Here is a 24,005-nt window from a genome sequence, read left to right on the forward strand (position 1 = left end):
AAGTGGGAATGCAGCCTCTGGCTCTGAGAGCAGGGAGGTACTCCTGACCAGGGTGAGCTGCCCAGTGGCCCTGCCATGCGGGTGTCTGGGACTATATTGCCGGATGGCAGCCAGCCTGGGGATCTATTCAATTACTGCAAGATCCTTGCCAGGAGGCTTTTATCAGCTGCACTATTTATCAAGACAATTGGACCCAGTACAAAAACCCACCTTTGCAAATTGCCATGAAAGGGCTGTCTATGTGGCTGAATCAGGGATGTCTGCTGCCTCTTGGCTTTTGAACTCAACTGTACAGTTATTGCATTTTCTCCTGGCTGGGATCACCTGAAAATATTGTTGTCCCCTATCCTTCACCTTTCCTTTTGGTCCAGAAGTCTAACGTATTGAGGGATAATCTAAGCGCAAAAGCAAGCTCACGGAGCAGTCACACATGGGCCCATTATTTTGCACATGATTTATTTTTTGCATGACATTAAAGTCTTCTCAGTCTTTTTCCCTAACCTTCAGCTAGAACCACACTTCTTCCCTTTTTCCTGCTAATGATCTATCAGATCTCACTGTTGAGCATTGGTTATGACCAAGTGAGATGATTTCCAAGCCTGCACCCTCGCTTTTCAGTGAGAAGTGGATTGATGCTTCATCGGAAGGCCTCAATTTTATTGTAAGTTAACAAAAAAAATGCAGAATATTTTTAGTACACTTAGTTTGGGATTTTCCTTCCCCATTGGTTCTTTATTAGCCTTTATTCATACAGTAAGGTTGTATGCAACTTAAAATACAGTTATTCAGTCATAATGAACAATACCTAATGCAACTCGGTTGGTAGCAATGGAGTCTGAAATGGAGATAATCCACGAGTACATACACATCAGTGTGGTACTCGCCACAAATCACTGGTGCTCCTCTGTTGTCGTGACTGAAAGCTGACAGTGGCCATTGTGACACATTCTAAAGGGTGGTCTAAGCAATTCATCCGGAGTTGTAATAAAGGTAGGAATTCCATCCATGATAGATTTAGCAAAAGCAAAACCTCATTAAAGTAAATCCCCTTCTCTGAAAATAAGTTAAATCTATTAACTGCTTTATGCTCTTGTCAAAAGTGCCCATGTCCTTATAGGTGATGGTAAGCTATCTTGTCTATTGACAAACACACTTGAAAACTGGATTTATATGAGAATCATTGGCTTTCTTAAAAAAAAATAATTCATGTCTCTTCTTATGCACTGCATAAGGGATGCACCCTGCAAACATCAGCAATCAAGAAGGCTTATTTTATGGTAAAAGCAATCTGGTAGATTGTAGGTAGAACATTACATTTGTCTGGTCATATAAATCTTATGGGCACAAACTAAAACATACTGAATGTGTCAATTAACCAGAGTTCCTATTGGATTTTTTTTTTTTAATTTTTTTTTCAACGTTTTTTATTTATTTTTGGGACAGAGAGAGACACAGCATGAACGGGGGAGGGGCAGAGAGAGAGGGAGACACAGAATCGGAAACAGGCTCCAGGCTCCGAGCCATCAGCCCAGAGCCTGACGCGGGGCTCGAACTCCCGGACCGCGAGATCGTGACCTGGCTGAAGTCGGACGCTTAACCGACTGCGCCACCCAGGCGCCCCTTTATTGGATTTTTTAAAAATAAAAACTGTTTCTCATGGCACTACAGTCAGTACTTTGATTCGTTCCCCTTTCAAAGACTAAGGGAAGGGATAGGCCCCTGGTAACAGGCTGTTGCCCATCAAACTAGATGGAGACAATTAATTTAATGAAGAGTTTCTATTTAGGAGGAAGCAGTAGGAGGAAAGGGCAACGGTGGGAGCTTCCACCAGGTTGGCCGGTGTTTTACAGGCAGGAGAAGCAGCTGGAAATTTGGATGATGGTTTTGAAAGCCTGATGATAAGGAAAAGGTCACTAAAGTTGAAGTGGTGGGTGGGAAAGTGGAGCAGACCAGGCTAATGTGGCAAAACTGAATCATCTTGTGTGTGTTAAAGCTTTTAAGGAACTCTTTTCTTTTTGCTTCAAACAGTTTGTTCTTCTCCCTAGTGACTACTGTCCTATGAATGGCATAGATTATTTGCCTCTTTTCTTCCACCTAAATCAATTCTAAAAGCAATTTTTTAAAGTTCAGTTTATATGATAAGGAATGTTCCCATCAGACCTGAGTCATATTGCGAATGTGTGTCTTTTGCTTTAGTGTGTAGTTTTTTTAAGCCAATGTTGTTCCCAAACTACTTTAGAAACAATGTGTGTATTTACAAAACTAACAAACATCGTAGCTTGGAAAATTCCTTTGGCACAGACAGGAGTGTTCAGCCACAAATGCTTCTGACTTAAAACCTGAACCAAATAAAACTTGACAGCAAGGCAAAATATTTTATAGGCAAAGTGACATTTTATAATAATGGAATAATAAATGCAGAAGGGAAAATGAACCAAAGCTGAAATATCATCTGAGATCCACTGGATACTAAAGGGAGGTGAATCTCATTTAGACTTTTCCTGTTTTTATTACACTAATAATTATGTCTATGACTGAAGCACTCTTAAACTTGGAGAACTCCCGTATTTCTAATTACGTGGTCGCATATCTCCAATCGCATGTCTCTATGAGATCTGGATGATGCAGTGGGAAGCCTTGGTCGCGTGGTAAAATGGATGGATATGGAAAGAAAAGTGATGGAAAAATCACAGAACCACTTGATCAAGCACTTCACTTTGCAACCAAATCAAGCAATGTTTAAATCAACCTGATGAACATAATACAACCCAAAACCCATCTACAACTGGACATTAAATCACATTACAAATGGAATTAATAAAGACCAAGTAAGCTTACTTGCCAATCTCCTGTCTTCTACCCTACTACAAAAGTCAGCAACCACTGTTGATTTGCGCATTTAGGAAAATCAGCAAGGGTCTATCAACCACCTTTCTAGTCCATAGGACAATTGTAAAGAGGATACAAAACATTGATGTGTTAGTCTGGGAAAATAGAAATAGTCAAGGCTGGTTTTAACACAACTGGGTTAGACTAGGATTAAAAGAGAGCCAGGATTGCAAAGCAAGTTGGTGTGTGGATCTTCCCACAGTGCCAGGAGACATGCATCTGCCTTTCTTTCCTTTTTTTAAAATTAAGTTTATTTATTTATTTTGAGAGGTGGGGCAGAGAGAGAGGGTGGAGAGTGAATCCGAAGCAGGCCCTGCACTGTCATCGCAGAGGCCAACACAGGGCTCGATCTCATGAACCATGAGATCATGACCTTAGCCAAAAGCAAGAGTCAGATGCTTAACCGACTGAGCCACCCAGGTGCCCCACATCTGCCTTTGTGTAAGCGTTGATGAAATGCACTTTGGGTTCACTCCAAATGGATGGACTCCAGGCTGGGAAAAGCCCACAGTCCTCATGTTCATCACTCAGAAATAGATATTTCCCCAAAAGAATGACCATGGTATAATACTGAAGAAACAAAACAAGGCAAACAAGAAACTTACAGTCATCAAATCACTAGATTAAACAATGACTTTAGCTAATGTAATTATTCATTTGACAGACATTTATCACTTGGCCGACTTTTCCATGGTAATATATGGAGTGCTGGAGGACAATTGGAAATGATCTAAGCATCTTATCTCTGGATGTTTGGTTTCATTAGGTCTGGAGTGGGGTCTAGAAATAGATCCTATTTGTTTGTTTTCTTGCTTGCTTGTTTTAAACTCCTGAGAAGATTCTAAGGATCCACAAGTTGGGAACCCACTGATCTGACAGAGGTTTTCAGTCTCTGTGTTGCCTGGTAAGTCAGAGAGAGCATTAGGGAGGAACCAGAGCTGGTGCAGAGAGCATTGATCATAGCTCCAGTCTCTGAGCCTGCAGGACAGCAGCTATAAAGTGCGTTGCTGGGGAAGAAATTCAGAACTTTTTATCCAAACATTACGTTACTATTTAGAAGCTGTGTGACCAGGACCAAGTAATTAAACTCCTTGAAGGGGTACTTATCGCACCCCCTTTCAGAGTTGTTAAACATTCTAAGTGAGATTGTAACAAGGCCTGCTCTGGTTCCTGGTCCATCATCAGGCTTAGTTTCTGTCCTTCTCCCTCACATAAGGTGTAGCCCTTCTTCCCCTCCTCCTTTAATGTTAAAAATTGTTTTCATTCTCCACAACCCAATCCCAACCTACATACTCCATGAAAGCTTTATGACACCTCCACCACTCCCACCACCAAGGCTCACTGACCTCCCTCCTCATTGTACTTCTGTGGCCCTTATATTCAGGATCACATAATCTGATACTTAATTGTCCTCCAGTCTCTTCACGAGTATTATTTTAATTTTCCTGGCCTGGCTCTCCTTGAGCACTCAGACAATGTTTTCTTCATAGAGGGGCAAAAGAATTCCTTGTTGGTTGATCGAAAGTACCTGTTGGGCTGCTTCCATAAGAGACATCTAATGAGGAATGGGAAACCCTCAATTTTCTGTCGACATAATGCAGTGGAGACCAGCCAACATTGCCACGGCTTCTGTAGGCATTAGTATTCTGAAATAATCATCAGAATGCCAGTCTCCTTCCACCCCCACTCACTTATTTTGTTGGAAAAATGCAAAACCTGCATTTTCCATGAACCACATCTAACTCTATGCACAGAGTGAATGCAGTGTCTGTGTTTAGCATCCCAAATGTGATAATTATGCATTATACTTACTCCATGGCTAAATCTTACATTTCTATACTAAAACACAAAGGAATGACTAAATACTCTAGTGTGTTATCTTGCCCTTCCTTACCATTGTGGGTTTTCTTCTTATCATCCAGATTGGCCCCATGCTGAAATGCGCCTGCAAAAATAAGTAAGAAACTTCAGATGTATACAAGACTTAAAAGGTGAGTGACGAGAAGAGGTGAATTGTAGGGACACCTGCCAGGAAACACATGAGCATATTGGAAAGAGGTAGCAGTGTGTGTGTGTGTGTGTGTGTGTGTGTGTGTGTGTGTGTGTGTGTACGCCTGTGGAGAAAGCAGATTTTTTTTTAATGAGGAACAAAAGCTGGGTTATGTAAGCAGCACTGTTCAAAACAGCTTGTATAGCAAGAATGGAAACAAGGTATGAATATTCATAAGTAAAATGGAAGAAGTGTTCATTTGCAAGGAAGTGGAGATGAAATTCTGAATATTGTTTGACCACAATTTTACCCAGAAAGCTTTGGATGTGTAGATCACACAATATGTCATACAAACATAAAACCAACTAACCCCATTGCCTCAATATTCCCCTTCTTCAATACACTAATAACCAGTTTATTAATATTTCTACATGGTATTCAGTCAGGTTGTCTTGATTTTGATTCTTCCACCTCTGGATACCTAAAAGTGAAAGAAGAGGGGCGCCTGGATGGCTCAGTCGGTTAAGCGGCTGACTTCGGCCCAGGTCATGATCTCGCAGTCCGTGAGTTCGAGCCCCACATCGTGCTCTGGGCTGACAGCTCAGAGCCTGGAGCCTGTTTCGGATTCTGTGTCTCCCTCTCTCTGACCCTCCCCTGTTCATGCTCTGTCTCTCCCTGTCTCAAAAATAAATAAATGTTAAAAAAAATAAAATAAAATAAAAGTGAAAGAAGAAAGAGATAATAAAAATAATTATATACAAAGATTAACTCCAAATGAATCAAAGGCTTAAATGTAAGAGCCAAATCTATAAAATTCATACAAGAAAACATAGGGATGAATCTTCGTTACCTTGGATTGGGAAATGGATTCTTACATATGACATCAAAAACATAAACAAGATAAGGAAAAAATTGATAAGTTGGACGTTACCCAAATGAGAAACTTATGTACTTCCAAAAGATACTATCAAAAATGTTAAAGACAACCTACAGAATGGGAAATAATATTTGAAAATCATATATCTAATAAGAGTCATGCATCTAGAGTATAGAAAGTACCCGTGGGGATTCTGTATGGCTCAGTTGGTTAAGCATCCAACTCTTCATTTCAGCTCAAGTCATGATCTCGTGGTCTTGGAATCAAGCCCTGCATTGGGCTCCATGCTGACAGAGCCAAGCCTGCTTGGGATTCTCTCTCTCCCTCTCTCTCTGCCCCTCCACTGCTTTCATGCTCTCTCTTTCTTTCTCTCAAAAAATAAAGTATATAAAGGACCCCTATGATGCAATAATAAAAAGTGAATAACCCAATTAAAAATGGGCAAAGTATCTGAGTAGACATTTCTCCAAAGGAGGTATACAAATGGCCAATAAGGACATGAGAAGATGCTTAACATCATTGGTCGTTATGGAAATGCAAACCAAAACCATGAGGTACAACATCACACTCACTAGAATGGTAATAATAAAAAAGTCAGGTAACAAGTGTTGGTGAGGAAATGGAGAAATTGCAACCCTCATACACTGCTGGTAGCAGTTCCTCAAATGGTTAAATATAGAATTAGCATTTGACTCAGCAATTTCACTCCTATGTATATACCCAAGAGAAATGAAAACATGTCTATGGAAAAACTTGTATACAATATTAATAACACCATTATCTATAATAGTCAAAAAAATGTAGAAACAATCCAAATATCCATCAGCTGATGAATAGATAACAAAATGTGGTTCTTCATACAATGGAGTATTATTCAGCCATAAGAAGGAATGAAGTACTGATTACATGCTATATCATCAATGAGCCTTGAAAACGTGCTAAGAAGCCAGTCACAAGACCACAAATTATGTGGTTCCATGTATACGAAATGGCCAGAATAGGCAAACCTCTAGAGACGAAGAGTAGATTAGTGGCTACTTAGGGTGGTAGAGCGCATAAAAGGGTGATAGCTGAAAAGATAATGGGGCTTCCTTTTAAATTTTTATTTATTTTTGAGAGAGAGAGAAAGAGAGAGCAGAGGAGGGAAGAGAGAGGGAGAGAGAGAATCCAAAGAAGGCTCTGCACTGTTAGCACAGAGCCTGATGCAGGGCTTGAACTCACAAACAGTGAGATCATGACCTGACCTGAAACCAAGGGTTGGACACTTAACTGACTGAGCCATCCTGGCTCCCCACGGGCTTCCTTTAAAAGTGATGTAAAATGTTCTAAAGATGACTGTCGTAATGGTTGCACAACTCTGTGACTATACTAAAAACCATTGAATTGCATACTTCAAATAGGTGAATCATATGGCATGTGAATTATTATTTCAATAAAACTGTTGCAAAAGAAAAAAAGAAATGAAGAAAGAAAGAAGAAAAAGGAAAAAAGAAGTACTCACCATGATCTTGGGCTCTGTTAGAAGACCCAAGCTTTTTATCAAATGAAACTCTATCAGTGAAATTATCAATAAATTGAATGATAGGAACAACATGAAAAGAAAATGATCAAATGAAACTCATTCCAACCTCTAATGCATTCCCTAAGTCTTATGTACTGTCATGTAACATTTTAATGATGGGGTCTTAAGCAGTGATATTTTTCCCCCCTCAAGTAGAACTTTGATCCCTCATACATTTGCCTTGAAAATTGGAAGACTCAAAGCAAAGTTGATGTCAAATGGCAGACTATATTATAGCATTTGTCATAGTATTCAATCTGTGGAGCTTAAGTTTGGTAGTATTTTTCTTTTCTATATGAAGCCAAGAACAAATTGAGTAACCTTCTAGAATTTGATTAGGAAATCAGTGGATCAAAGTTTTAACTTTAGGATGAGGTACAGTAAGGGCAAAAATTAAATACACTTCAACCTGTTCACAGGATTTAGATAATCAGCCCAGAACTGATCTGTTGCCTCTGTTTTCAAACTGCATTCTATGGATCCTTCTGTGGAGGAAGGGGTCCAAGGAGAGTGTGTTCCAGGTTTCTCCATCCAGAGAAGCTCCACTTCTATCTGTTCTAAATGTAGAATTTCTGCTTAACAAGATTCTATGGCTAAACAGGTGTTGAAACATGGGGATCTAGATCATTTTAATTAACAGAAGCATCCTGAACTTTCCCAGCCTCACAAAGTTTTTGTAAAAACATGAGCCCACCTTCACTCACAGAGGAAACGTCACCAGTTCACAGAAGACCTGCTTCCTGTAAAGGACTTCCCACCCCAAATATTTCTTGGAGTCTTCTGGAGGCATTTTGTACATGTTCAAGAACAGGTCACCATTTATTCACTCAACAAGCATCAGTTCTGTGTTTGGAACAATGTAGTTATCTTCCAGCAGTCAGGTAAGGACTTTCTGCCCTACCCTTACCCTGTCCTTTGTTCTTTTGGTCAGGCAAGACTACCACTTTTAACAATGAGGGAGAGATCACCTTTCCAGTCCTTTTTCGACCAGCTATGATGAAGAGATGCCATAACACCTGGAGGAAATTAGGATTCTCCCTAATCCTTTCAACACAAACATGTGACAACAAGATGTTCTGGCTGTTTAAAAAAAATCTAAGGGGAACCTGGCTGGCTCAGTTGGAAGAGCATGCGACTCTCAATCTAGGGGTTGTGAGTTCGAACCCCACGTTGGACATAGAGATTACTAAAAACTAACTAAATAAATAAACTTAAAAAAATACAGTATACAATTCAATGTGTTCTTTTTTAAAATCTATACTGCCTTGGCTCAGAGATAAAGCAAGATTTTTCATCACATAGCTTTAGACTGTGGAGTGTGAAAAATTAATGAAATTTCATTGTAGAATAAATGGGCTTTTGAAAATCTAACTCAAAATGAGCCATTGCTGGTTTCATGTGGCATCTAACTAGCAGTTTCTGATGTGGCCTTGTCTGGTTTCCCACTGAAACACCCATGGAAACTCAGAGAACAGCGAACACTCAGACAGACAGCTCACCTATTACTAGAGTATGTATGGCACCTGCACTAACTTAATAGTGGAGTTAATATTTGAAGAGCCGAAACCTCCTTTGGGGGAGCCAACATAATATTTTGTGATTGAAAAAGCTTCATCCCTCCCACTCTGCCTCAGAACCTGAGTCTCCCTCAGTCATCACTTGGACAAGTGTTCTGCCTTTCTCCCATCAGGGAGGCCAAAACCAACCTTTTAAACCAACCTAGTTAGAAAATACTGTGTATTTTGATTTTTATCTCTGTATTTATATTTTTGGCAATTGCTTCTATATGCTTTTGGCCAGTACTATGGTGAAATTATCTTAAGTTTAAATTATGATAGAAGGAATTCAATTTTGTTCACTGATGCATGTCCATTACCTAGAACAGTGCTCTGCAAAGAGTAGACAATTAATATTCATTGTTTGCATATTCATAAGTAATTAGTTTTAAAAAGTCAATAGGACCACAATTAACTTCTAATCACACTTGTGCTTTAATTTTTGAAGAGAATTTAGGCACAGAATTCTTTAATAATGGTTAAATAATTTCATAAAGAATTTTATTATGAAATTCACCAAGAGCTGAGAGAAATAAAAACCAGGAGTTGGTTGAAAGAAGGAATAGTCCATTTAACAGCAAGAGTACTAAAATAGCCTTTGTTTATTAGTGACCTTCAAGGAATCAGCCCTATGTCCTCTCCCCGCCTACCAAAGCAAGTGTTAACAAGCCCACTCATTTGCCAGAGCAGAGCTGGGCTCCCAGTCAATGCCGCTGACAGTGGAAGGAAGAAGAAATAATTATTTCTTAAAGCCACACATTAATTTAAGCACTTGGGAAAATTCAGTTTGTGAACAATAAAGAATGAAATGGGAACAAAAGAAAAACCGTGTTTCATGTCAGAACGGAAAGGTTAGAGACAGAAACAGCAAACAGAATGGAGTGTGTGGAAACACAGTGAGCTGGAACCAGTGGGAAGACCAGCCTCCTGCTGCAGCATGGCTGGCATTCACCTCCCCACCTGTGAACGGGGACTTTACACTCTGCACACTGCCACCACCCGCTTTCCCTCTGTATAGACAAGGTGGGGGATGCTCACTAACCCCCTGGCAACCTACTTGTTTGAGGAAGGACGTTAAAATCATGACTACTGTTTGGGGGTTTGAGGGCACATGGAGTTAAAGGCAGCTCTAGGGCCATCTTTATCCTTCTCTTTTCAACCCTGCACCCAACTCCTGTGATTTCTATGTATAAGTCACCTTCTTCCTTTACTTCCTCAGCTTTGAAAGATAAACATGAAATACTAGATTAAAATGTTTTTAATTCTGCCATTTAAAGGTGCTTTGGGGGGCACCTGGGTGGCTCAGTCGGTTAAGCGTCCCGCTCCAGCTCAGGTCATGATCTTGTGGTTGGTGAGTTCCAGCCCCGCGTCGGGCTCTGTGCTGACCGCTCAGAGCCTGCAGCCTGTTTCAGATTCTGTGTCTTCCTCTCTCTCTGACCCTCCCCCGTTCATGCTCTGTCTCTCTCTGTCTCAAAAATAAATAAAAACGTTAACAAACAAAGGTGCTTTGGAATATAGGTTTTATTATTATTTAATATGGCAAGGCTGCCAGATCCGAAGTCAGCTGCCACTGAAAAATAGTTACACCTATAGATCCCAAGAGGCGGGGGTGTGTCATGCAGTGGAGGGCTACGTGGGGACGTGCCAGGGTCAGTCAGGAGGCAGAGGGAGAGGGGACAGTTGTGAGCCAGAGCTTTTACTGTGATTTCTGTAGGAAGGAATGGGCCTGGCATTGTAAGCAGGCTTAGGATTGGCTAGTTTGGACAAATTCAGTGGGCTCTGGGGCACAGGGTCTGTCCCTAGTTGTCTTGTACCTCGTCCTGGAGTACTTACGCAAGAGGATAGCGGCCCAAAGTGTGAAAGCCAGAGACAGGAGGTGGTGGGGATAAGGGCTCTGGACTGTTGGTTTGCATTTGAAAGGTATGCTCAATGTCCAGTTGTTAACTGTCTCTAGGTATTGGCTAGCCCTGGGAGGGATAGTCCCTCCAGGGTCAGCCAGGCCCCAGATGTCAAAGCATCAGAATACAGAAAATAAAAGACATGTTTCATACAAAAGGCACTTGCATAGATTCAGTTTACCAGAGTAATAAACCCAGCATTTCAGCTGGTGACTTTCATTATGATGTGGAACTCCAGTATTGAAAGGTCGGGTTACCCATACATTCAAAACCATAAAAAGGGTTTCAAGCTGGATGTGAAGAAACTACTTCTATTGCAAGGAACCATCCTCATTCTTGCCCTGATGATTTGCTCTATCTGAGTACTAAGAAAAATATTTCAGGAGGATGCTTTATGCTTTATTATTGACCATTAACTTGTCATACCATGAAGGAAAAGGATGGTATAGGACTGCTGATAAGAGCAAGAAGATTTTCTCTTTATCACAAGGTGGAAATCCAAACTAGTGCATCAATAGCAGAAGATCTTATCACTCAATAGAAGTTCAGAGCCTTGCAGAAATGGACCTGCAGGAAATTACTTTCATGGAGGAGGAAAAAAAATGACATCAGGTTATTGGTCCCAAATGGCTCATCCTAACCTCCAGAAATAAAATACAGATGAAGATGTCAGGAGGTAGGAGACATTCAACCACATTTAAACTAAGACTTTCTACCAGCCTATTATTGGAGTTTGGAAGGAATTCTCTCTAGCACTGAAGCTGATGGAATTGGATAGAAAAATACGATCAGTGACTCATTCAATGAATGCCAGTTTGCCATAAGGTAGGAAGTGCTTGCCTTCATCTTGCACAGTTTATGTTCTGGTTACTAAAACCCAAAAAGGGGATGTATAGATTTTTCTTCCTCTGGGATGAATAGGCAAGCAAAACAAAAACAGAAACAAAATATGCCCATGGAAAAAAAGGTATTACCAAAGGATAAAGAATGCCAAACAAGATGTCAAGAACTCCAGAGGAAAAACAAGCTTCTGAAATGGCTTTATTTCAGAAACCAAAGGAAATTGTTAAAAACTGTCAACCTCAGCAGGATTAAAGGAGACATATCCTTCATGAGAGAGAAGCAGAAAAATAAAAAGAAATAGACGAGTCTGAGATGCAAAGGGAAATGAATAAGGAAGGTATTCAAGAAAACTAAAAATGTAACACCAGAACCAACACAATTACTGGGAAAGAACAAAACTGCTAATTGAGAAAATCAAATCAGTAATGGGGCAAGATTAAGAAACTCTTCCAGAAAACAGAGAAAGAGAACAAAGAAATAAAAAATGACAAGACAGAAGATGATAATAAGTGTCTAGGACAGAAAATAGAGAGTTAACAGAATAATTATATGGTGTACCTGAAGAGAAATTAGAAGGACAGAACAAGAGCAAGAATCAGACACAAATGTATAATACTTTCATAGACCAGAAAATACGGGGGTTTATCACATTTCTATAAACTTATATACATTTTGACAAAATATTTGCTTTACAAGAACTACAGGAAAATAAAAAATAAGCCTATAAATTGAAGAGTGGGTTATGTGCAAAAGATAAAAATCAGGTTGACCTTAGCCTTTTCCTCTGTGACACTAAATGCTGAAGACAAAGTATTGGCAGAATTTTGAGGTAGAAAATTGAAATGTAAGAGTTTTTTCGTATGCAGGATTGTCTTCTCACAGTGTGAGGTCAACACAAAAATATTTCCCCAGTTGTAAGGGCTCTGAAAATATATTATTAGCTCCTTACCTTTTTATTAAAAAAAGGATATATTCCTTCTGAATGAGAGAAAAACAGGAATAAAGAACTCAAGATCATAGATTTAAAGTCAGCCAATAATGATATGTGCCATTTAGTTTCAGTAACTATTGAAAATTTAGTTACAATAGCAAACGAAATTCTAAATTAATTTTTTTTTTTAATTTTTTTTTCAACGTTTATTTATTTTTGGGACAGAGAGGGACAGAGCATGAACGGGGGAGGGGCAGAGAGAGAGGGAGACACAGAATCGGAAACAGGCTCCAGGCTCTGAGCCATCAGCCCAGAGCCCGACGCGGGGCTCGAACTCACGGACCGCGAGATCGTGACCTGGCTGAAGTCGGACGCTTAACCGACTGCACCACCCAGGCGCCCCTCTAAATTAATTTTTGACAGAGGAAGATTTATATGACAAAACAATAATTGAATTCCCAAAATCTGTATAAAAAACTGTTTCAAAACCTAGGAATTAGGGTGATTATGGTGGAGAAAAAGGTTTCTAAATTCCACATTTCATTTAAAAGGACTCAGAGGAATGCTTTTCATTTTTTAGTTTGATGTAGGAAGATTATAGGTTTTTTTTATGTTTATTTAAAGAAACCTTAAAGATGCGGGGCCTGGGTGGCACAGTCGATTGATCATCTGACTGTTTCAGCTCAGATCATGATCTCACAGTTCATACAATCCACCCCTTCGTCAGGCTCTGTGTGACAGCATGGAGCCTGCTTGGGATTATCTCTTTCCCTCCCTCTCTGCCCCTCCCCTGCTCGCACACACTCTCTCTCAAAATAAATAAATAAACTTAAAAAAGAAAAAAACCTTATGGGGTGCCTGGGTGGCCCAGTCAGTTAAACTACCAACTCTTGGTTTCAGCTCAGGTCATGATCTCATGGCTTCATGGGTTCGAGTCCTGCATCGGGCTCTGTGCTGGCAGCATGGAACCTGCTTGGGATTCTCTCTCTCTGCCCCTCCCCGACTCGTGCTGTCTCTGTCTCTTTAAAAATAAATAAACTTAGGGGCGCCTGGGTGGCGCAGTCGGTTAAGCGTCCGACTTCAGCCAGGTCACGATCTCGCGGTCCGTGAGTTCGAGCCCCGTGTCAGGCTCTGGGCTGATGGCTCAGAGCCTGGAGCCTGTTTCCGATTCTGTGACTCCCTCTCTCTCTGCCCCTCCCCCGTTCATGCTCTGTCTCTCTCTGTCCCAAAAATAAATAAACGTTGAAAAAAAAAAATTAAAAAAAAAATAAATAAATAAACTTAAAAATCTTAAAGATAACTACCAGCAACACAAAATGACAACATATATTACCTTCAAATCAGTGAAGATAAGTGCAGACATATTATGATGTGATCCTAGTTTTAGTTTTAAAAAATGTCTAGGAAAAATGTATGTAACATGTATTTTTTTTCAATTTTCACTGTTTCTAAAAGGAACATATATTAATTTTAAATGTAGAAAAAATTTTAAAAGAGATATCTCTCATATATAAATGAAAAGACTCATTGGCATTTTCTAACCAGTTTCTTTGTTTGCTCTGCACAATTCACCATCAGAACTGTCCTTATGTGCAGAATCAATTAAACATCCCATGAGAAAATGGGCTTAGTGAAAACTTCCATCTGGACTTTTGGAACAAATAACCTGCATCACTTTAAACAATGATTTGCATATCAAACATCGTTTGCACAACATTTGAACTGAGGTTACATAGAGGCATCTTCTTTTTTTTTAATCCTAGAAAAGCAACTATTCATGTACTTTGATTAGATAGTGATCTCTTTGAAGCCTGAGATTTTTTTTTTTTTTTTTATTCCCACTACCCAGCCCAGAGCCTGGTTATATGTTTGTCACATTCAAGTGAAATGAAATGACATAAATGAAAATATCCTGCCAGATGATTGTTGCTGTCACCATGTTCATTCCCATTATTGATCACAAGGCATTGATGTCACAGCCTCAAACTTCTTTAGTTGCATTTTGGGCCATTCCAAACTATTTCTCCCTCCATATTTTTGTAAAGTTTACTCACACCTGCAAAACCCAGGTGGTGTTTGTTACTATATATGCTTTTAATTACCAGTTGCTTAAATGAGCCATAGTTGTGAAATTGCATTTTCTGCTTAAATTTAAAACTTTTTTCCATCATCTGATTTTTATTTAGGTCCTGACTTTTCTTCCCCCAGGTTCTATGGATCTGCATTAATTTTATTTTCTTTGGAAAACTTGTTGAAGCTAACAATTTTAACATGGCAGGCTTTTTCACACCCCCAGGCCTTTGTTCATGCTGTTCACTTGGCCCAAGTGTCCTTCCCACCCCCCCCCCCCAGCACTTTTATACTCATCTGAATTCAGATATCACTTCCTTGATTAAGCTTCTCTTCCATCTATGGGTTTCCATTGCACATTGTACAGTCATTATAATGTTTATCAAGTAGTGCAGAGCCTGTGTCCCCTCTGTACCAGACCCATTCTTAGAACAGTATAGCATGTGCATTTTATAAACCCAATTTATGTAGAGTTGTGTGGTAGGCCCTCTCCCAGACTCCCAGGATGTGACATTGAACAGGTAATGAACCATGACGTGGTACTATCTTCATGGAGCTCCCGAGCTTATCTAATAAGATAATGACTAGTTTTGACCGAGCCATGACCAAAATAGATGGAATGATATACGTAGGGTGTGTGTGGGGGGGTATCTACTTAAGATAGGTAGTCAAGGCAGTCCTACTTGAGGGCAAACTAAGGCCAAGGCCTAAAGTACAAGAAGGAGCTAGACATGTAGAAGCCAGGCAACTGCCTTCTAGGCAGAGAAAAAAGCACGTGCAAAGGCCCCAAAGAAGGTATAATCTTGCCCTGTTCAAGGAAAAGAAACAGCTTAGTATGTCTCAAGCAGAGGGTGAGAATCTCCCACAAGGGAGAAGAGTGGCATGAGCTGTCACTTAGGCAGAGGGACCCACGTAATGATGGCCCTGCAGTCAGTGGGAAATTTTGATTTAATTCCATTAGTCATGAGTTACCATTCAAGTTTAAAATAAGGAAGTGCCATTACCTCATTTCTGTTTTTAAAAGAAATGAGAATTCTTCACAGGGGAAGTAAATTGGCATGAGAAGTGTTTTGGGTGGAGAGTAGTGCCATTTACTGAAGTTAGGAAGAAGGTGGGGCAGGGGGTGTTGGAGTGATTGGGTTTTAGACACAGTATGTTTGAAAGTGGAAGAATCAAGCAGGCAGGTGGATTTATGAGTTTGCAGTTCATGAGAAATGTCTGGCTCAGAGATTTAGTTTGAAAGATATTCTCATATACATGGTATTTAAGGCTATGGGATTGGAATGGATTACTTTGGAAGGAATGGAATAGGACCCAGGCCAAGTCCTGAGGCAACCGAACGTTTGGAGGTCAGATGAAGAGGCAAAACTAGCAAAAGAGCCCAAGAAGGAGGGGTCAGTAATGTTGGGGAGTGTGATTTGAAGGAAAACAAAAGGAAAGTATTTGAGAAAGAGCAAACAGCCAAGTGCGTGGAATACTGCTAGGAGTGCAGTGAATGAGGACAGATTTCCTTCTGAGCTGATACACCCCAGCTGGTTGGTGGCCTTGTCAAAAGCAGTGTCGACAGGGTGGCAGGAACAGAAGTCAGATTGGAATAGATTGTAAAGGAGATGGAGGTGAGGAAGGAGAGATGATAAGGGTGTAGCTTTGAGAGAAATTTTGCTGTAAAGGGGAGCAGAGAAATTACTTTCTGCCTATGTCTATAACACATACAAGACATACATTTTGAACACACTACAATACTTCTTTTTCAAGACTACTCAAAATATAAGAAGAATCAATAGACCAAATAGGAATATTTATAATAAATGTGTGAGATGGGAGAAGTCTTCTGTTAATCACAGTACTTTTTTTGTGAATTTCTGTTCTATCCTACACAGCTAAATAAATAATAGCTGACAACTTAGGAGCAACTGAAATTTGCCAAATAAAAAAGATTATTTTATTCAACACTCATAACAACCCTATGAGGAAGGTACTCTGACTATCCTGTCTTATAGATGGGGAGTTCAAGTCTTGGAGACTTAAAAGATTACATTGGACCACAGACCTAATAAGTGGTAGAGGCATGATTGGAACCCAAGTTTTGACTTCAGAGTCTGCATTCCTAAACTTAGCAAAACAAGAGTTGGAGATAAGAAAGAAGGTATTACTGACACAGGATAAAAGCTAGAATCTAAGCCATCCTCATTTACAGAGAAATGGTCTTTCACAATTCACTCATAATTTTGGTAAGAAGATGAATGTCTTTGTTAAATAATCTTCGTAAGTAATTTAGATAATTCTGTGGGTGGCTGAGAATAAATGAACAGAAGCCTTTGATGTGATCTCTCTGCCCCCTTTTTTTTTAAATGCAAGCAGGACAGAGATTTAGGAAATGCCATCAATGTGCCAGTAAATCTGGAATATTTAAGACTGAATATTCTAAAGGTCTCTAAGAATATGCCCCAGACATTCATAAAGGAAGTGTCTGAGTAAGAGTAGTACATCCTTTATTTACTGGGTTTATGAAATGTGCCTATAGCAATAGCTTCTAGGTACGTTTTTTAAAAAGTAGGTTCCCCAAACATTTGACTAACCAGAACCCACATTTCATCGGTGTATAAGGCAACATCCAGGTAGAAAAGTTGAGTCTCATGCATGGCCCAAAGAGATCAGCAAATGCATAGAGGCAAAGAAAAGACAGAAGTGAAGTGTGAGCCAGATGAATGCCCTCTGAAAACAGAATCCACCTGGCTCTCCAAACCAATGGCTGCCCTACTCATTTACAGAGCAAAGAGACACAACTCAACTCTAAGAAATGTTTAAGGCCACAGTCATTTAGTCGTCTATGCATTTAGTCATCTTGCAAATGGTTTTGAGTTTTTCAAAGCACGTCACGGTGCAAAGAGGCAGTTCAAGCTCTTGAGGAATTTATGATCTTCAGGAGAGATGAGTTCCTTGGCTTATCTGCCAAGTGCCACAGGAGTGACAGACACCAAAACAGGGTGGTTGTGAGAATAGAAAAAAGAGTAGTGAACAGTGTCAAAGACTCTAAGGCAAAGGTGTAATACAGATTAAAAAAAAAAAATCACAAATTTTAAAGGAAATATGTTGCCCACTATTTAAATTGCAAAGAAAAGAATTAAAACAAACATTTAATTCATTCTCAGCACTGATATTTCTGGGTATGCATTTGTACAGTTGAAATATGTAATGTACATTAAAAAGTCTTTTCTCTTTTTCATTCAGTGATATGTTGTGTTTCATACCACATTATATAATTTTCAACATCATTAAAAATTCATCTTATATACAGGCCATTTTAATGAGTATTTAATACTCCATTATGTGGTTAAACTACAACTTATTTAAGCATTGCCCTTTTTTTGACCATTTGAGTTCAATGCAACTTTTGAGATAACTTGAAATATACACTTTAGTGCCAACCATGTTTGTCTTGCTCTGATTATTTTAAGTACACATCACCAGAGTGAGTGAAACTTCTGGATCAAAGGACAGGAACATTTTTAGGGCTTTAGTTAGATGATGTTCCAGGAAGATTACAGCAATTTTTATATCTTCAAGGAAACTCTAGGTGTGTCTGTCTCATTAAACAATGGACTACCATAATCATCACTTTAATATATATATATATACACATATACACATATAATATAATACACATATATATATTAGTTTAATGAGTAAAACAATTACTCATAGTTATTTGAAATCTTTGAGTTCTTTGCTTAAATTCCATTAATATTCCATAAGCCACCTGCATTTTCCCTCTTATGAACAATCCGTTAATATCCCTTGCTTATTTGCTTTTTGGAGTTCTAGTGTTTTTTTTTTTAATTTTTTTTTTTCAACGTTTATTTATTTTCGGGACAGAGAGAGACAGAGCATGAATGGGGGAGGGGCAGAGAGAGAGGGAGACACAGAATCGGAAACAGGCTCCAGGCTCTGAGCCATCAGCCCAGAGCCCGACGCGGGGCTCGAACTCACGGACCGCGAGATCGTGACCTGGCTGAAGTCGGACGCTTAACCGACTGGCCACCCAGGCGCCCTGGAGTTCTAGTGTTTTAATGATGTGTTTGAGTTCATTGTATATCAAAAATCATAACCCATTATCATATCTGTAACAAATATTTCCAAATATCTTCCTCACTAATGGTTTGCCTTTCAATTGTCTTTGCTTTATGTCAGCAGGATGGACAGAAGCAGAGGCAGAGATGCCTTAAAGCATCTGATGCCTTTGGGAGGAGGAGCGTTCAAGGTGAGTGTGGAGTTTCTGGACACATGCGTATCCCTGTCCTGGCAGATGAGTCTGAAAGTGGATGTGAAGAGCTGTGTTTGGTTCATAGTTTGGATTATCGTTAGTATACAGTGACAGACAATTGGAGGCTTAAAAGAAAAAAAGGAAGTGACGTGATCAGACCTACCTCTTAGAAACAGAGATCTAATAGTTGGAAGAAGGGTGGGTTGGAGGGGGAAAGGGTCTTACCAGTCTGTTCCTGGACTATTGAAGGAGCCTCTTTGGTGGTCTCCTTGGTTTAACTTCCATGACTTTGGGGTGCCTGGGTTGCTCAGTCAGTGAGTGTCCAACTCTTGGTTTCAGCTCAGGTCATGATCTCATGGTTTGTGGGTTTGAGTCCCACGTGGGTCTCTACACTGACAGTGGAGAGCCTAGTTGGGATTCTCTCTCTCTTCCTCTCTCTCTGCCCTTCCCCTGCTTGTGCTCTCTCTCTCAAAATAAATAAATAAACTTAGAGACTTACCTGACTTTTTCTTTATGCTTAAATTTGAATATTTAAATTTAAGTTAAAATAAGGAATGGAGTATAGGATGGACATTTCTTTCTTAGAGAAAGAAATAAAATAGATAAAGATGAGTGAAGATCCCAATAAACTGAAAGTGTTTGTGGGGCCAACATTAAAGGAATACAGGACTTTCTTTTCCAACATGTGCTTGTTTGGTGGACATATTTGATTAAATCCTAGAAATTATGTAGAAAAGTAGGAGCGATAAAATCATAAGAGATAGGCTTGCCTGAGAGCAGAAGGCATCAAGTGCTAGAGTTTAGGATTATTTGTAGGTGATGGGTAACCTTTATGTGTTAGACATGAATAAAGTAGCTTATTGGGAACATTAACTTGAGAATGTGTAATATTGATTGAAAAGAGAGAGAATAGAAGCAGGAAGATCAGTCATAAGTTTATTGCTGTGGTACAACATTTCTGGAGGGCAATTGGTGATATGTAGCAACAATATAATACATCCATCTTTTTAAAAAAATTTTTTTACATTTATTTTTGAGAGACAGAGAGAGACAGAGTGTGAGCAAGGGAGGGGCAGAGAGAGAGAGAGAGAGAGAGAATCAGAAACAGGCTCCAGGCTCTGAGCTGTTAGCACAGAGCCCAACATGGGGCTCGAACTCACGAACCATGAGATCATGACTTGAGCCGAGGTTGGACACTTAACCAACTGAGCCACGCAGGTGCCCCAATACATACATCTTTTGACCCAAGAATTTAACTCTTGGGAATTTATTAAAGAAATAATAGAAAAAGTGTTTAAAGTTGTAGGTGCAAAGATGTTAACTGAACTGTCATTTATAATAGAGAAACAGTTTTAAAACTAAATATCCAACAATAATTCATAAGATGAAATTCTATGTCATGACAGAAATCTGTATTTACTAACCTTGAAATGGTTTCAAAATACACTTAAATGATGGGGCGCCTGGGTGGCTCAGTCCATTGAGCGGCCAACTTCAGCTCAGGTCATGATCTCGCAGTCCGTGAGTTCAAGCCCCGTGTCGGGCTCTGTGCTGACAGCTCAGAGCCTGGAGCCTGTTTCAGATTCTGTGTCTCCCTCTCTCTGACCCTCCCCCATTCATGCTCTGTCTCTCTCTGTCTCAAAAATAAATAAACGTTAAAAAAAAGTAAAAAAAATACACTGAAATGAAAGCAGAGAGATGAAAAACAGTATATTTAGAATGCCTCCACCTTTACTTTAATCATATATATCATCTCATCCTAGTAATCCTTGTAGAATTGTTATCTCAGTGGTGATTTCTAAAGCAAATATTGTTTAGAATAAATTTCACCAAATAAAATGTTCAAATTCCTCTCTTTCCTTCCTATCAGGAATGGAGTAAAATGGGACAGGGGCTAGGGCCTCAGTAAGTCTGTGCCTAATGTTAAATTAGTGTAAGTTCCATGTACTGTACATTTGTAATATACAGTAACATGCCACTTCTGCTTCATTTCGGTAACTGCAAAGGCACTTTTCCCCAAATACCGTTTATCATCTGATAGCCTCCAACTGAAGTCTTCAACAGTCCCCATAAGGTCAGCTATAGAAGTGTGGCATGGATCTCTGTTAAAGCAGAACGATCATGGCTCTGGATTGAGAAATATGCTTTCAGTCCCCATCTGCCACTTTATAGTGAATTTGGTAAGTCACTTAACCTCTTTGAGTCTGTGTTTCATCCTTAAGTGGGGATAATAAAATATCTTTCCTTTAGTTTATGTGAATTGAACATAAATAAAATCCCTTCCTTGATTTAATTCTTGTCTCTTCAGACGAGGAAGTTTAGACAAGGAATATAAATACTAGGGTAGCTTGTTTTATTTTTTATCTTAATTAAAAGTAACATATCCACAACTCATTGTATAAAATGCTGAAATATGTTTCCTTTATAATTAGTCTTTTTGGAATAAAACATAGATTATTTTCCCCAAATATCACAAACCTTTCCTCTTTTCATAAGTGTACATGCAAATTAAAGAGGATCTCACCTTAATTATAAGTATTTAAGATAACATAATTATGTTATGTAACCTACCTCAGATTTATATTCAAGTCCATAGTGTATTTTCCAGAAAAAAAGGCCTACCATCTTTAGGTTCATCTAAAACATTTTGCTCAGGGAAACAAAATGCTATTTAAGATTTTTACTGTCAGGTAAATATATAAAGAATCCTACTTGGTTTTTACTTTCCCCATTCATAACCTAAATACTAGGCTTTTTAGGAGAACAAATGCACATGCTTGCAAGTGAGTAATTACTTTCTTGGTCATAATGCTATTGTATTAACATGAGATCTAATGTTATTCCTCCAAATTTAACCCAAATACTTATCAAAACTTTTTTTATGCAAGTCTTAAGAGCCATATCAAGTCCAAAGCCTTAAAATTGGCAATTAACAGTAAAATTACTACCGTATCTCTAAATTATCTTTTCACATTTCATCCTTCCACCCCCTTTTTTCCTTTGAAATAAAAGAAGAAATAAGGTCATGTTTGGGGGCAAACAATATAGGGTGTTGACAAAGAACTGCAAAAATTGGGACACTGTCTTAAAATAAAATTGATGTCATTGTGGATGTTTGAGAGTTGAAAGTAAACTTCAATCAATCTGGGGCCCTAAATCCAAAAAAATCAATGTATATAAAACTACAGATGAGCTAAGTTTTTGTAGGTATATACGTCCTTGGAGAGACCAAGTTAGTAGGTCAGCTGAGGTGTGCTAACCCCTGAATTGTATGTGGTGACCCAGGAGGGGAAGTGGGAAGATGTGATTATGATTCCTGGAAATAATGTAAAGAAAAATGTGGAAGAGCATAATGGTTCAGAGTGTCCATTTAATGTGTCATGTGCCTGGAAAAAGAAGACAGTGTTTTAGGAGAATTCTGAGTGGTCTCTGGAGGGTACGACTGGGTGTTCTATAGACCAAAAGGAGAGCTTTTTAAAAATCCAATAAAAATTTTTTTTTTTAATTTTAGAGAGCACCAGCGGGGGAGAGGGGCAGCGAGAGAGAGAGAGAGAGAGAGAGAGAGAGAGAGAGAGAGAGAGAATCTTAAACAGGCTCCATGCTCAGTGTGGAGCCTGGCACAGGACTCAATCCCATGACCCTGGGATCATGAACTGAGCTGAAATCAAGAGTTGGACACTCAACCGACTGAGCCATCCAGGCACCATTAAAAATCCATTTTAATGAAGCATAATTTATATACAATAAAATTCACCTTTTTAATTTTTATTTTTTAGAGAGAGAGAGAGCACATGTACATGCATATGAGCAGGGGAGGGGGTAGAGGAAGAGGGAGAGAAATAACTTCAAGCAGGTTCCATGCCCAGCACCAAGCCCAGTGCAGAGTGCAGCTCGATCCCACTACTGTGAGGTCATAACCTGAGCTGAAGCCAAGAGTCAACACTTTACTAACTGAGCCACCCAGGTGCACTTCATCTTTTTTAAAAGTAAAGATTTTTATTTTGAGATAATTGTGTATTCACACACAGTTGTGAGAAATAATACAGAAATATTCCTTGAACCATTTATCCAAGTTCCTCCAATGGTGAAACTATAGTAAAATATTGTAGGGGCACCTGGGTGGCTCAGTCGGTTAAGCGTCAGACTTCGGCTCAGGTCATGATCTCACGGTCCTTGAGTTCGAGCCCCGCGTCGGGCTCTGTGCTGACAGCTTGGAGCCTGGAGCCTGCTTCAGATTCTGTGTCTCCCTCTCTCTCTGACCCTCCCCCATTCAGACCCCCGTTCAGTTTTGCTCTGTCTCTGTCTTAAAAATAAATAAACATTAAAAAAATTTAAAAAAAATATTGTAATATTGTACTATTGTACAATTGACCTTGACTATATCAATGTCAAAATCCTGGTTGTGATACTGTATTGTAGTATTATTATAAAATATAGTATATACTGTACTGTACTATTGTATACTGTGTAAAAAAACCAATATATTGACATTGACACAGTCAAGGTAAAGAGCAGTTCTATCACCACAAGGATCCCTCATGTAGTACTTATATAGCCATCCCCCCAGCTTCCCCCACTTTCCCACTCCACCATCTCTGACCCCTCCCAACCACTAACCTGTTCTCCAGTTCAACAGTTTTATCATTTCAGGTATGGTATTTAAATGGAGTCAGACAGTGTGTACCCTTTTAGGATAGGATTTTTTTCACTCAGCATAATTCCCTGGTAATTCATCCAAATTGTTATGAATATCAGTAGTTCATTCCTTTTTACTGCTGAGTAGTATTCTATGATATAGAGGACCACAGTTTACTTAGCTAATCATCCACTGAAAGACAGAATGTACTAATTTTAACTTTGTGTTTTTGATGAATTTTAACAAATTGATATACCCATGGAATCATTGCCATAATCATAAATGGGACATTCATACAAAAGAAATGAAAATATATGTTCACACACACATTACGTGAATGTAGCAGTTTCATTCATACTAGCTAAAAACTGGAAGCAATCCAATGTCCAACCACAGATGAATAAATAAAAGAATAAATAATGATATAGCCATACAGTGCAATACCACTCACTCAGAAAAAAGAAATGAACTACTGGTATAAATATCATAC

At 39.2% G+C, this 24,005-nt stretch overlaps 1 protein-coding gene across 2 annotated transcripts in view; it reads left to right on the forward strand.

Moving 5' to 3' along the window:
• Nucleotides 1-24,005, forward strand: part of ELMO1 (engulfment and cell motility 1) — a 727,703-nt gene that overhangs the window by 163,253 nt on the left and 540,445 nt on the right. For both annotated transcript variants that reach the window (XM_086692444.1, XM_086692474.1), the window contains exons 12-13: nt 4,812-4,880; nt 18,810-18,876. The gene's annotated coding sequence lies outside the window, so the exon portion shown is untranslated. The remainder of the gene's footprint in view (nt 1-4,811; nt 4,881-18,809; nt 18,877-24,005) is intronic.

Source organism: Puma concolor, chromosome A2, assembly GCF_028749965.1.
Source record: "Puma concolor isolate L17-30 chromosome A2, mPumCon1.1.hap2, whole genome shotgun sequence".
NCBI lineage: Eukaryota > Metazoa > Chordata > Mammalia > Carnivora > Felidae > Puma > Puma concolor.